At 32.5% G+C, this 11,813-nt stretch overlaps 1 protein-coding gene across 2 annotated transcripts in view; it reads left to right on the top strand.

Moving 5' to 3' along the window:
- The first annotated feature begins 5,905 nt into the window (after window positions 1-5,905).
- The window catches only part of LOC148312582 (uncharacterized), a 50,711-nt gene continuing 44,803 nt past the window's right edge, over window positions 5,906-11,813 (top strand). Inside the window, exons 1-2 of one of the 2 annotated variants that reach the window (XM_088276333.1) lie at window positions 5,906-8,082; window positions 9,152-10,460. The gene's annotated coding sequence lies outside the window, so the exon portion shown is untranslated. Of the gene's footprint in view, window positions 8,083-8,616; window positions 10,461-11,813 lie in introns of those variants that run through there. The other variant, XM_088276330.1, reaches the window with a different exon arrangement.

The following is an 11,813-nucleotide window of genomic DNA, read 5'->3' as shown; positions in this document are numbered from 1 at the left end:
CCATTGACAACTTTGATAGAATAGAGCTAAATATAATACATATCGCTCACTCCTTTCAATAACGTCATAAATCAAAAATCGTCAATTTTCAGTTGTGCATGTTTTCGGAATGCCTAGAAAATGTACTTTATCCCAGCAAAAGCGGCATATTTTAAACTTAATATTTACCCGCTACAGGGCAGAAAGTGTTGTCTTTGCATTTTGAAGAAAAGGTATTGTTTAATTATTTTTTTAACCATATGAAATATTTTTCAAATGGAGAAAGAACCTTCAGGTTTTACCTAAAAAGATCTGTTGCACAGTAAAAAGTTCAATAAGTGGCTTGATATTTATTTTTAATACATTGTATTTTATTTTTAAACTTTAAAAACGTTCTCCTGAAAAATCAAGTTTTTTGATTTATGACGTTCTTGAAAGGAGTGAGCGATATATGATAGGTACATCATTACTAATCATCATCGTTAGCAGATGAAATTGTAAAAATATAAGAAAATCATTTCGTAATCACACGATTTCTCCAATTTTACCATACATACGAGTATATTCTCTTAATTATCGAACCGGCAATACGGAAATCAGCATATTTATTTGAGTTCAAATTTTCATTACTTTCTCATTCCTCGCATTTTTTTATTCTTTATTTTTATTACATTCTATTAAAGGCATAATTTTATCTAAAACTACAGAATGACAAAGATGAAGAATATGGAATTTTCATGTTTGCACGGCTTACGATTTGTCATTGGGTGCATTGATCAATCACTTTATACACTACGTAACATTCACCATTTTACCCATTATTGATAACACTACTCAAATTTAGTTACATTTATGCTTCAATTGAAAATATCTAATGTATGCTACTTCGTTTGCGACATATATGGTTGAAATTAGTAGGTTCATATTAGCAGAAACCTTCATGCTTCCATATTTTTCTTCATCAGCACCGTTGCGGATTTGGGTAGACGTTCAACTGCGAAACTAGCGATATGATGCAGTGCCCTTTGCACCATTAGGGTGCGGATAAGGGCTTGAAGAAAATCCTTACTTTACTACCAGTATATATATATATATATACGGTTCCGTTAAATTAAAAAACAAAATATTTTTCAAATGGAGAAAAAACATTCAAGTTTTACCTAAAAAGATCTGTTGCATAGTAAAAAGTTCAAAAAGTGGCTTGATATTTATTTTTAATACATTGTTTTTTTTTTAAACTTTAAAAACGATCTCCTGAAAAATCAAGTTTTTTGATATACTTCTGACGTTGTTGAAGGGAGTGAGCGATATATGTTATATTCACTATATAAACTGTTTTATTAATAAAAAAATAATACAAAAAATAAATATCACATTATTTGTATGCTCGTATAAGTAGCTCATAATTTCATCAGCAACTATTTTGACCCGTTAATGACGAAAGCAAATCCAAGGAGGGTATATCTTCCGTTTTATTTACAAAACATATCTAAATTTCTGCAAAATATTTACAGAGTTTGTTAAACGAGTTGATAAGTAAGTTATCACGCTGACGTACATAACCCCTTCACGCCAGATCGACAAAATATGTTAATGCTATCCAGTAAATATTTAATTTTTGTATTGTATAATATAACTACTAACATTTTGTATATATTATTAATATATACAAAATGTTAGTACTGTTAGTATATTACCATTTATCAATATTTTAACCGGTTTCAAGACGTACTCGTCTCTTCATCACGTAAACAATACTACACGTCACTACCATAGCACTTTTTACACATGTATGTATAGCTACACAAAATATCAATCGCATGCTGGTCGACCCGAAGTCAACGAAGGAGAATGTAAGGATTTTTTAAATACCATTAAACACTACAAAAATATTCTTAATTTCAAATATTGTTAGCTGGTTACAAAGGGTTAATAATACTGTTTTGTGTGATGTCCAGAAGAGGGCTGGACACTGTTTAAACAATTTTACAGCGCAAATCATATTTTCGAATAATATTTACTTACTGTGTGTATCGTTTTCAGTGTGCAGAAAAGTATGTGTTGATTTAGTGAGATATTTTTAAATGTGTGTACTGTACATACATACTTAAAGAACTTACATAAATATGGAGACCTAAAACTAAGAACCATAATGAGTTATTTTGACTCGCTCCGATCTATAAAACTACTTGAATGCAAGTGTTGTTTTTTCGTCATTTTTCTTTAATTGAGAAATATTCACTTATTTTAATTTCCAACGATTGTTATATCGTATACCATAGTATAAATAAACGCAAGAATGGTGTTAGAACAGTATTTCTCAAAGTGGACGATAACGCAGTCTTGTGGGCATTCTAGAAGACTTTTACAGGGCATAAAAAGCCCAATGAGACTGATAGAAGTGCTAAGAAGTAATATATATATATATATATATATATATATATATATATATATATATATATATATATATATATATATATATATATATATATATATATATATATATATATATATATATATATATATATATATATATATATATATATATATATATATATATATATATATATATATATATATATATATATATATATTTATTTTTTTATTTTTTATTTTTTTTATTCCTTCCCTCTTTTTATGACGGGACTATCTGGAGATTTTATTTTCCTCTTTGACGAGAGATTTTGATAGGGGGGCGCCAGACTAAAAAAGTTTAAGAACCTGTGTGTAAGTGGCACATAGAAATACAAATAGTGTCATATGCTAACAAGATTTGCCGGGTTTTACCACTTATAGTTACTTTATTTAGGGAACGAAATGAAGCATATTGGTATATTTTACTATTATATAATCTCATAAGAATTTATAGTGAAATACATAGTTTCATTAATTGATTCGGCAGTCACTTTGTGGTAAAATCTATCCATTTTTAATTGATGTTTTACTTAGTAAATACCACTATTTCTTTAAATCTACTGTGACACGTGTTTCGATGCATTCCGCATCATTTTCATACGGTGTTTGAAAATGATGCGGAATGCATCGAAACAAGTGTCACAATAGATTTTAAGAAATAGTGGTATTTACCAAATAAAACATTAATTAAAAAAAAATACATAGTTCTTTATTTAAGAATAATATCCATTTGGAGGAAAAACTTATTTTTTCTATACAAAAATGGTGTTTTATGAAAAAAAATAATTAAGTACGTCAAATGTTACATGGGTTAAAAGAAAATTAAGTTGCGATTTATCTAATACTGGGCCTTAAGTATAAATGTAGGGAAATTCTAACAGACAAATGAAGAAAAAATAAATTATGCTTCATCAAGAATTTTTGTCAAGAATAAGTTTTTTACGCATTGGTCAGAAAGTTCTACGTACAACTTTGCACCTACATACTTATCTACATATTTACTTATGCACCAAATTTAAGTCAAACTATTGAAGTGTAGTCCATCTGTTGGCCAATTATGAAACTACGTTTTAATATTGTAATCGTAGATTACAAGAGCTGAAGTTCGGAATACTATATTAATATGTATACACATTAACAAAATATTGTGTAGTATATACTACTCTTAAAAAAAACAATACAATTATAAAATCAAATAAATAGATGTCACTAGTAGTTTTACTCGTTACTCTGAAAATGAATAAAACCGGAAGCGTTGCTATCTTTTTAGTCGATCATTTGAAAGAGAAATTCGTTGGAATTTACTATAAATATAAAATAGAGATGTACATATAATTAATATGTAACTGTTACTTTTTCGTTCACCTGATTAATATAGTAAAAATGTTTCGGTTTATTTTCATTACATTACATACTTTCAGTTGTTAATTTCAAATTGACTACATATTTTTCTTCTTCCTTATTATAAAGCCTCGGATCTCTTTGTTCCGTTATCCGTCTCTTGTGATATGGACTGTCAGCTGTCATGCCATCGCTGTGTAGATCTTCCAGGTGGTCTTCTTCCGTGTGGGTTCTCATGAAGAGCAATTCAACCAGTCTATTTTCTTGCATTCTATTGAAATAGGTGCACCAGAATCGGTTATAATGCCTTCGCTGTCTTCCCTATCTGACTATATCCTCCGTACTACAGGTTTTCCAAAATTTCCTCTTCCATATTCTGTCTCAACGTGTTTTCCGGTTATGCATCTCAATATCCTCATTTCTGAAGTTCTTAGAAGAGATTTGATATCAAAAGATTAAAAAAAATCCTTAACGAGTATTAAATCAACCATGGAAAGTTTTCGCGGTCAAAGACAAAATAAAATATATCTAATGCTGTCAAAGTCCCTAGAACTGTCAGCGGGGCATGTAAGTTAATATTAACTAGTGTGTATAATCCACCACTATGTTCTAATAGCCAGGGTAACAGCGGCAGGAAGGTTAGTATCCTTACTAGGGGACCCCAGCCACGTTAGGAAACCACCCTCATCGACAAACCAACTTCCCGCGCTCTATACTTTATACCCACCCCAAACCAATCTTTTTGTTGTGGATATTTGGCTTTTTTTACTAATAAGTTTGTCAACTACTGGTCTAGTTGGTTGGATAATAAAATACAAGATAAACTTTAAAAATTACATTATTTTTTGACATCTCAACATAGATGAAGAAGAATATGGAAGTCTGGGCATTTACGGGGCTTATGACCGTCATAGCTAGGTTTAAGTGATCACTTTACTCACGTATAACATAATATGTTACATGTGCGTAAAGTGATCACTTAAACCAGCTTATGACGGTCGTAAGCTTCGCAAATGCCCAGACCTTCATATTCTTCTTCATCTATGTTGAGATGCTCAAAAATATATATAAAAAATAACTCCAGATTTTTGATACAAGTATTTGGACACACTCAAAATATTTCAATAATTACGCTGAGTTAAATGAAACTGATGTGGTTTTTTGGTCGACTGCATAGGGAAAATTAGGATTGAGGAAAATGACATGGTAATATGTGATTAATAGTGATGAGCCTAGTTTGACCTCGAATGTAACCTCGCGGGAACGCCCTTGGGCTTCGTTAATATCGGATCTGCCATCAGTGTACCCTCCACGCACGGTGGCCCGACAGTTTGTCGCCGTGGCCAAAAATGTACAATACACATACTTACGGAGTTTTTTTATTATACAGAAATGATTTTACTACCCAAAAATCTTTAAGTTGTACGACATTCTTTATGTATTAATTGTCAAATCAAACGCAGATTTTTTGAGTCTACTAAGTTGTATTTTATTGTTAAATAACATATCAAAATTAAAATGATGACAATTGTTTCGCCTAGTTATGGTATTTTCAAACACTAACAATCAATACATAAATTAAAATGGAGTTCTACAAATTAAACGCCAAATCAATAAATAAAAATTATTTAAGTTCTCTGAAAGCTCCCACTACATTCACAGGTCCGGTTAGAAACTCCTGGCTTCCATTTGGACCCATCCATTAAAAAATATTGTATTTAAGTTCTGACGGAAATCGCGTATTTCTGAATCGCCTGGTTTTTTGGGACTTGACATGCACAGAAGAAGAAAAAGGCACAAACCAAAAGTCACAGGGTGCAGTGAATTAGACATGCATACATATTTTCCCTACAGTACCAATATAAAAATATATTAATACATATTGTTACGAGAAATTCAGAATAAATTATGAACTCAAAATAACATTTTGCACAAAAACTAAATATTTCGTTTGTTAATTTTATTTCCCCGTAGACTACCAATTTGTGAAAAAATTGAGCAAAGTAAAATTGTTTGCCTTTTGGCATTCAAAAACCAAGTTTTAGGTACTATATACAAGTCTTTTGGTATCCAAAAATTATGTATTAGGTACTTCAAGTCTTTTGGCATCCAAAAATTAAGTATTAGGTACTACAAGCTTTTCGGTTTAAAAAAATGAAGAGTAGTAGTGACCGTTTGAAGCCGCTTTTGTCTCAGTGTGCGGCGCCGCAGAGGCAGTATCTCACCCAGCGGACCATGGACCTCCTTCCTGCCCGCAGCATCCTGACTCCCGCTGACCGCCGACTGGCTCCACGCGCAAGTGGAACGAACTCCATCACAATCAGTTCGGGAATGACACCAAATTAAATAGAGCTCATTTGCATTTTATTCTAAATTGAATAAAAGCTTTCTCAGGTTTTCGTGTGAAAATTTATATAAAATGCATATATTTTCCTGTCATTATCCTCCCATATTGTCTGCTTGAATATGTATTTTTACATGTACACGATTTGAAGTTCATTTTGTCTCCCTCATTTTAATTAAAACGTCTGAGTACCATGCAAGCGATTGCTGGTTAGATTCCCGCAAGAAAAATCGACTATGAGGATAGATTGCAAAACGTGTTGTCTCTGCAGACATGCGCACAGACTGACCCGACTTCTATTCTACACTATTCCAAAGATTTGGAGTACTTGACTATGTCATGTCTTTCCTCGGTTTCTACTTCTCTGAGAATCGATTCCATGTAGTAATTAACGTGCGACTACGTAAAGTAGATAACTTTAAGTTTACTTGAATTCAGTATAAATATTCTTTATTTTCAGTATTATCAACTATTTGATTTAATTTCTGACCGTTGGCATTGGTTTGAAATCGCTAAATCGCTAAAAATAAAAGCAATTATATTTATTTCAATTTTTTAAATCTCGATACTATCCAACGTTTTTTTCTCTTTAAATAAATAAAATTTGGTTAAAGCATATAATTGTTAATTTTATGGTAATTTTATAATTATGTTGTTGTATAATATAAGTTTAACTAAAATCCCCCTTTTAATTATAAAAAAAATCTATTCGTTTTGTGATCAACCAGTGGCGTGAGAAGGTTATGGAAATTTTTGGGGCTTTTCGGGGATAGTTGGCACTGAACATTGGCGTACATAATAAAATATGTTTATATTTAAAAAACAATGTCAACAGAGTTCTTAATAAATTGTTACAGTTATACATAATAACGATAAGAAGTACTCGTCAATTGTAATGCGTTTTGTCGTAAAAAATGCAAAGTAAAATGGATAATAATAATGATGCAACATCTTCAATAATAGAGTTACGTCAAGTAATAACTATTTATTTTGAGTAAGTGTTTAAATAATAATTATTTATTTTCAATTTATACATATGTATATATGCGTGTAAGTTTTTTGCATTTCTTATAGATAATTTATATTCACATTTCATAAATTCGTTTTTTATTTACAGCCCAGAAAAAAACGCATTTATTAGGACACATCCGCTGACCTATAAGCTTAAATAATAACTACATTTTCCTTCATTGTAATGATAGGACTTTGCCGCCATCGAAAATCATAGAAAATAATAGCGGAACCTGGGACCTTTAGCATGGGTAGCCTTCGCGCTAACCTCTACACTTTGGAGGCGGACGAAATTGTTAAATACTGTCTACTAATTGTGACATGTGCTCCCATTCGAACTCGCCAGCTGTTCGATGATCAAGTTTGATTTTTCATTGGCTTTTATCAGCCAGCCTAAGTCTCAAAAAGCTCTCCTATAAAGTGTTTTTACATACCGCTCACTCCTTTCAACAACGTCATTTATCAAAAACTTGATTTTTCAGGAGATCGTTTTAAAAGTTTAAAAATGTAATAAAATGTATTAAAAATAAATATCAAGCCACTTATCGAACTTTTAACTGTGCAACAGATCTTTTTAGGTTAAACCTGAATGTTTTTTTCCATTTGAAAAATATTTAGTGTATTAAAAAAAAAAATTAAAAAATACCTTTTCTTCAAAATGCACAAAAAAACAACATTTTCTGCCCTATAAATATTAAGTTAAAAATATGCCGCTTTTGCTGGCATATAGTACATTTTCTGGGCATTCCGAAAACACGCACAACTGAAAATTGACGATTTTTGATATATGACGTTGTTGAAAGGATTGAGCGATATTTTTTCGATGATTCCATGATTGTGTGCGCCGCCCCTGCCCTCCCTTTGATAGGCCCATCGCAGATGGTGAGAGGATAAGGCACATGACACGATACGACACCTGCCTGCATGTAGCAGCGCTGTACCCCCGCTGTAGCTAGTAGCACGGTCTGCCCACCCACTGGAACTAGACTCAGGTGGATAGATTGATGTCCTGTTCATTCTATTGGCACAGGAATCAGATTTTTTGAACAGAAAATAGAGAGAAATATTGCATTACCACTGTGCGGTCTACCCTCATCCGGTTAAAATCATGATTTCTCATATGCATAAAATAAAACTCGCACGCTCTGTAGCTTTTAAAGAATTTTCCAAAAGAAAATAAATGAAATTTGGAATATACATATTCATAATTGTCTATTCATAAATATCTCAAAATGTCTAAAGATTGAAAATTATTTTTCTTATTTTCAATATCTTATATTGTACATATGTACTGCGTAATATACTCTTAATCAGTACATACTGACTTTACTTTATTGAAACACGTACTTAGTACATACATTCGCGGATCTATAGTGTGTGGTAAATTTATTCCACTCCACGGTAAAAAAATGCTTTGAAGGAAAATTAACTGATTCGGCAGTCACTCTGTGGTAAAATCTGTCCATATTTAATTCAAGTTTTACTTGGAAAATACGACTATTTCTTAAAATGCACTGTGACACGTGTTTTGATGCATTCAGCGTTATTTTCAAACACCGCATTTAAGGAATACACCGAAACACGTGTCACAATAGACTTAAAAATAAATACAGTGGAGCCTCTCATAACGAGTCATTCTTTTAGCGGGGAAAAAAATGTGAATAAGTTGCTCCCTTAACGAGCGACAATTCGCATAACGAGTTACACAGAAAGGGTAAGTCCATTTTTCACGACATTCACTTGTGAGCCGGGATATCCGCGCCATTCAAAACAAAAAATGATTCGCTCAACGAGTGTTTCGCTTTACGAGAAAGATTCTGGAACGAATTATGCTCGTTTTGAGAGGTTCCATCGTATTTGTTACTTAAAAGATTTTGAAATTTTAATTTGAAGGATATGAAATTTGGAAAAAGAGTCTTTAGATGTGATTGAAACTGGTTGGGATTCTGGATAATCCTCAAATGCTGACTTTGATATAATTTATCGACACACAATGAACCTTTTATATAAAAAATGAATAAATTTACTATTTATGATTTAGGTTCTGATTACACTCTTCAGGGTTTTGCTCGCTCCGCACCGCACACGCTATCCAGTGACCCTTGACGGGTCCACAGCGGCACATTGTACCTGCAGTGCATAGTACTTCTGGAGTATCTACCTCCACGTACCTGCTGCGCTCCTGTCCGCGCAGCAGAGGACGCGAGGGGGGACACGCCACTTCCGGCCGGCGGGGACCACGCTTCCGGACTTCCGCGGGACTGCTTATGCGCTAGGGCGAAACCGGTCATTGACTCAATAAAAAAATTGTCACTTGCTAAATAAAAAAAAACATACGGGCTCTATGTCATATATTGCATTCTTGTTTTATGAACATCGTCTTAAGATCGATTTTTAACTGAAGTGTGGATTTTTTTACCCCTAACTGACAAGTAATATATTTTTGATTATACATTTGTCATCCTCTGTGGTGTAATGGTTAGCGTGTTTAGTTATCTATGTGCTGTTTGTCCCGGGTTCGATTCCCAGGGGGGGTGAAAATGAATGTTAGTGATTTTACACTCTAATATTTATTTAATATTATCCTACACTGGTCCCTGAAGCACAAAAGTGATCACCTTGCCTTCATGTTACGATCAAGATAACACTGCGTCAATACATGTACCATTGGGTGCGGATGAGGGTTAGAAGAATATAGGAAGCTTTTTATATGAAATTGTCTATTCTGTCAAGTAGCGCTGAAAGATTTTCAAAATTTCGTCCCGTTTTTTTTTTAATGTGGCGGACTTTTTTTTTTTTTTTTTATATATATATCTCTACATAGGTGAAGAAGAATAAGGAAGTCTGGGCATTTGCTGAGCATTCGATGTATCATATTAAAACAATATATGGCTATGAACATTTAAATGGTTTGGAAAAAACCTATGATTTTAAAAATCATTAAATTACGTAGTATTCAACGATAATTATCAAATAATAATTGATCTTTTAATCCAACTTGTATGATGTAATAAATTGGCAGGATGAAAATGCTCAAAATACGGTACTATTGTCAGCCAATTTAATTATTGGTTATGGCGACAGTTTTTATGGGAATGTGAATTATTGACCGTGGGTCATATGTGGTCACTCTGTCGTGGTATATTTTAATTGTTTACATGACAATAGACGAATCTGAGTTGGGAAATAGATGACCAAAACGCATTCAGTTTGCTGTATCCGCTCGAATGTGAGAGTCGCTTTGGCTGCCATATTTCCATACACTCGTGTGACAGTTGTTAGTTTTCCCGCCTCTGTGAGTTTCAAATTGGAACGGTTGGCCGTTCGCTTTTCCTAACGGTGTTGCCATCGCATTGGATTAGGCCTTAGAGTAAGTTCCTACTTTGTCATTATTAAAAAAATTATTTAATTTTTAAAATTTGGTATTAAATATTTTTATTGATACATTATATTGTATTCCAACACAGATTTTATTGAAATGATATTTTTTTATGAATATATTCCTTCTTTTTCATCCACTCGAAAATACATTAAGGCTAGAAAAATCAGTTGTAATATACTAAAAAAACACACGTCCGCCTCCGTAGTGTAATGGTCAGCACGCTCGGCTACCGTTCTGGAGGCCCCGGGTTCGATTCCCAAGGGGGGTAAAATAAATACTAGTGATTTTTTCACTGTCATATTTATTCAATATTACCCTGGACTGGTACCTGAAGCGGAGGGCTGATCACCTTTCCTTCATGTGTAAACGATCAAGATAACACTGCGTTTATATGACGCAGTGCCCTATGCACCATTGGGGTGCGGATAAGGGTTTTATTATTATTATTATTATTAAAAAACACAGGTTAGGATTGACTATGTATGTTAATGAAATAATTAATAATATTTTGACTACATTTAAATTGTAAGTTATCGATTATTATGATTGACAATTTGACGAAAACAAAATTTAGATGGAAAATTGTTTTTGGTGTTTTTGAATAAATGTGGTAAAATACCACAATTTTTAGTAATATGTTTATTGTAAGTATGGTAATGAAACATAGAAACACGTGTCCTACAAAATGTCACACATGAAATAATGAAATATATTTAAAAATAATAAAAATTGTAAATTGATTATAAATATAATTGTTTAGTTAATTTGAGATAAAAGTTTTATAAACCTTAAGTGTAGTTTTTTAATACAATATGTACATATCATTATATGTACCTACATTATTAATATTTTTAAGCACTCATATCTGCGGTGTGGTTGTTAAAAACGTTAAGTTAATAAAATATTCAATAATGTCTTATATCACTGTATTATCGCAATAATACAAACTTATCACGAAACGTCTCATCATTGTATAGTGAAGGGGTCGCGTCTGCGCGACTGCAGACGGCTACAGGTGGCGTCGCGGCGTCCACTTTTCATTGGATTATTTATTATTACATTTATTGACTTTATTTATAGAAATACGTTGCGTATTTTATGCTTTTTCTGACCACCTTACTCAAATTCAATACAATTTATTTAAAAAAATTGATTTATACATAAATTAAATTAAAAGTAAGCAAGAAGACTCTTGTTAAAGATGTAGAAGAATCCCGCTTCGGAATACCCCCTCAGACACATGCAACAGATCTATAGCCGGCGTCATATTGTTCAGCATAGTAGTAGCTCTTCTTACAGGCATAACCATCGGCAGGTTGGCCCTATATATTATATATAGGA

This window comes from Brachycentrus maculatus, unplaced genomic scaffold (genome assembly GCF_059751285.1).
Source record: "Brachycentrus maculatus isolate JH-2025_06_01 unplaced genomic scaffold, ASM5975128v1 h1tg000038l, whole genome shotgun sequence".
In the NCBI taxonomy this organism is placed as follows: domain Eukaryota; kingdom Metazoa; phylum Arthropoda; class Insecta; order Trichoptera; family Brachycentridae; genus Brachycentrus; species Brachycentrus maculatus.
The sequence above is the reverse complement of the archived record's forward strand: the minus strand, read 5'-3'. Positions and strand labels throughout refer to the sequence as shown.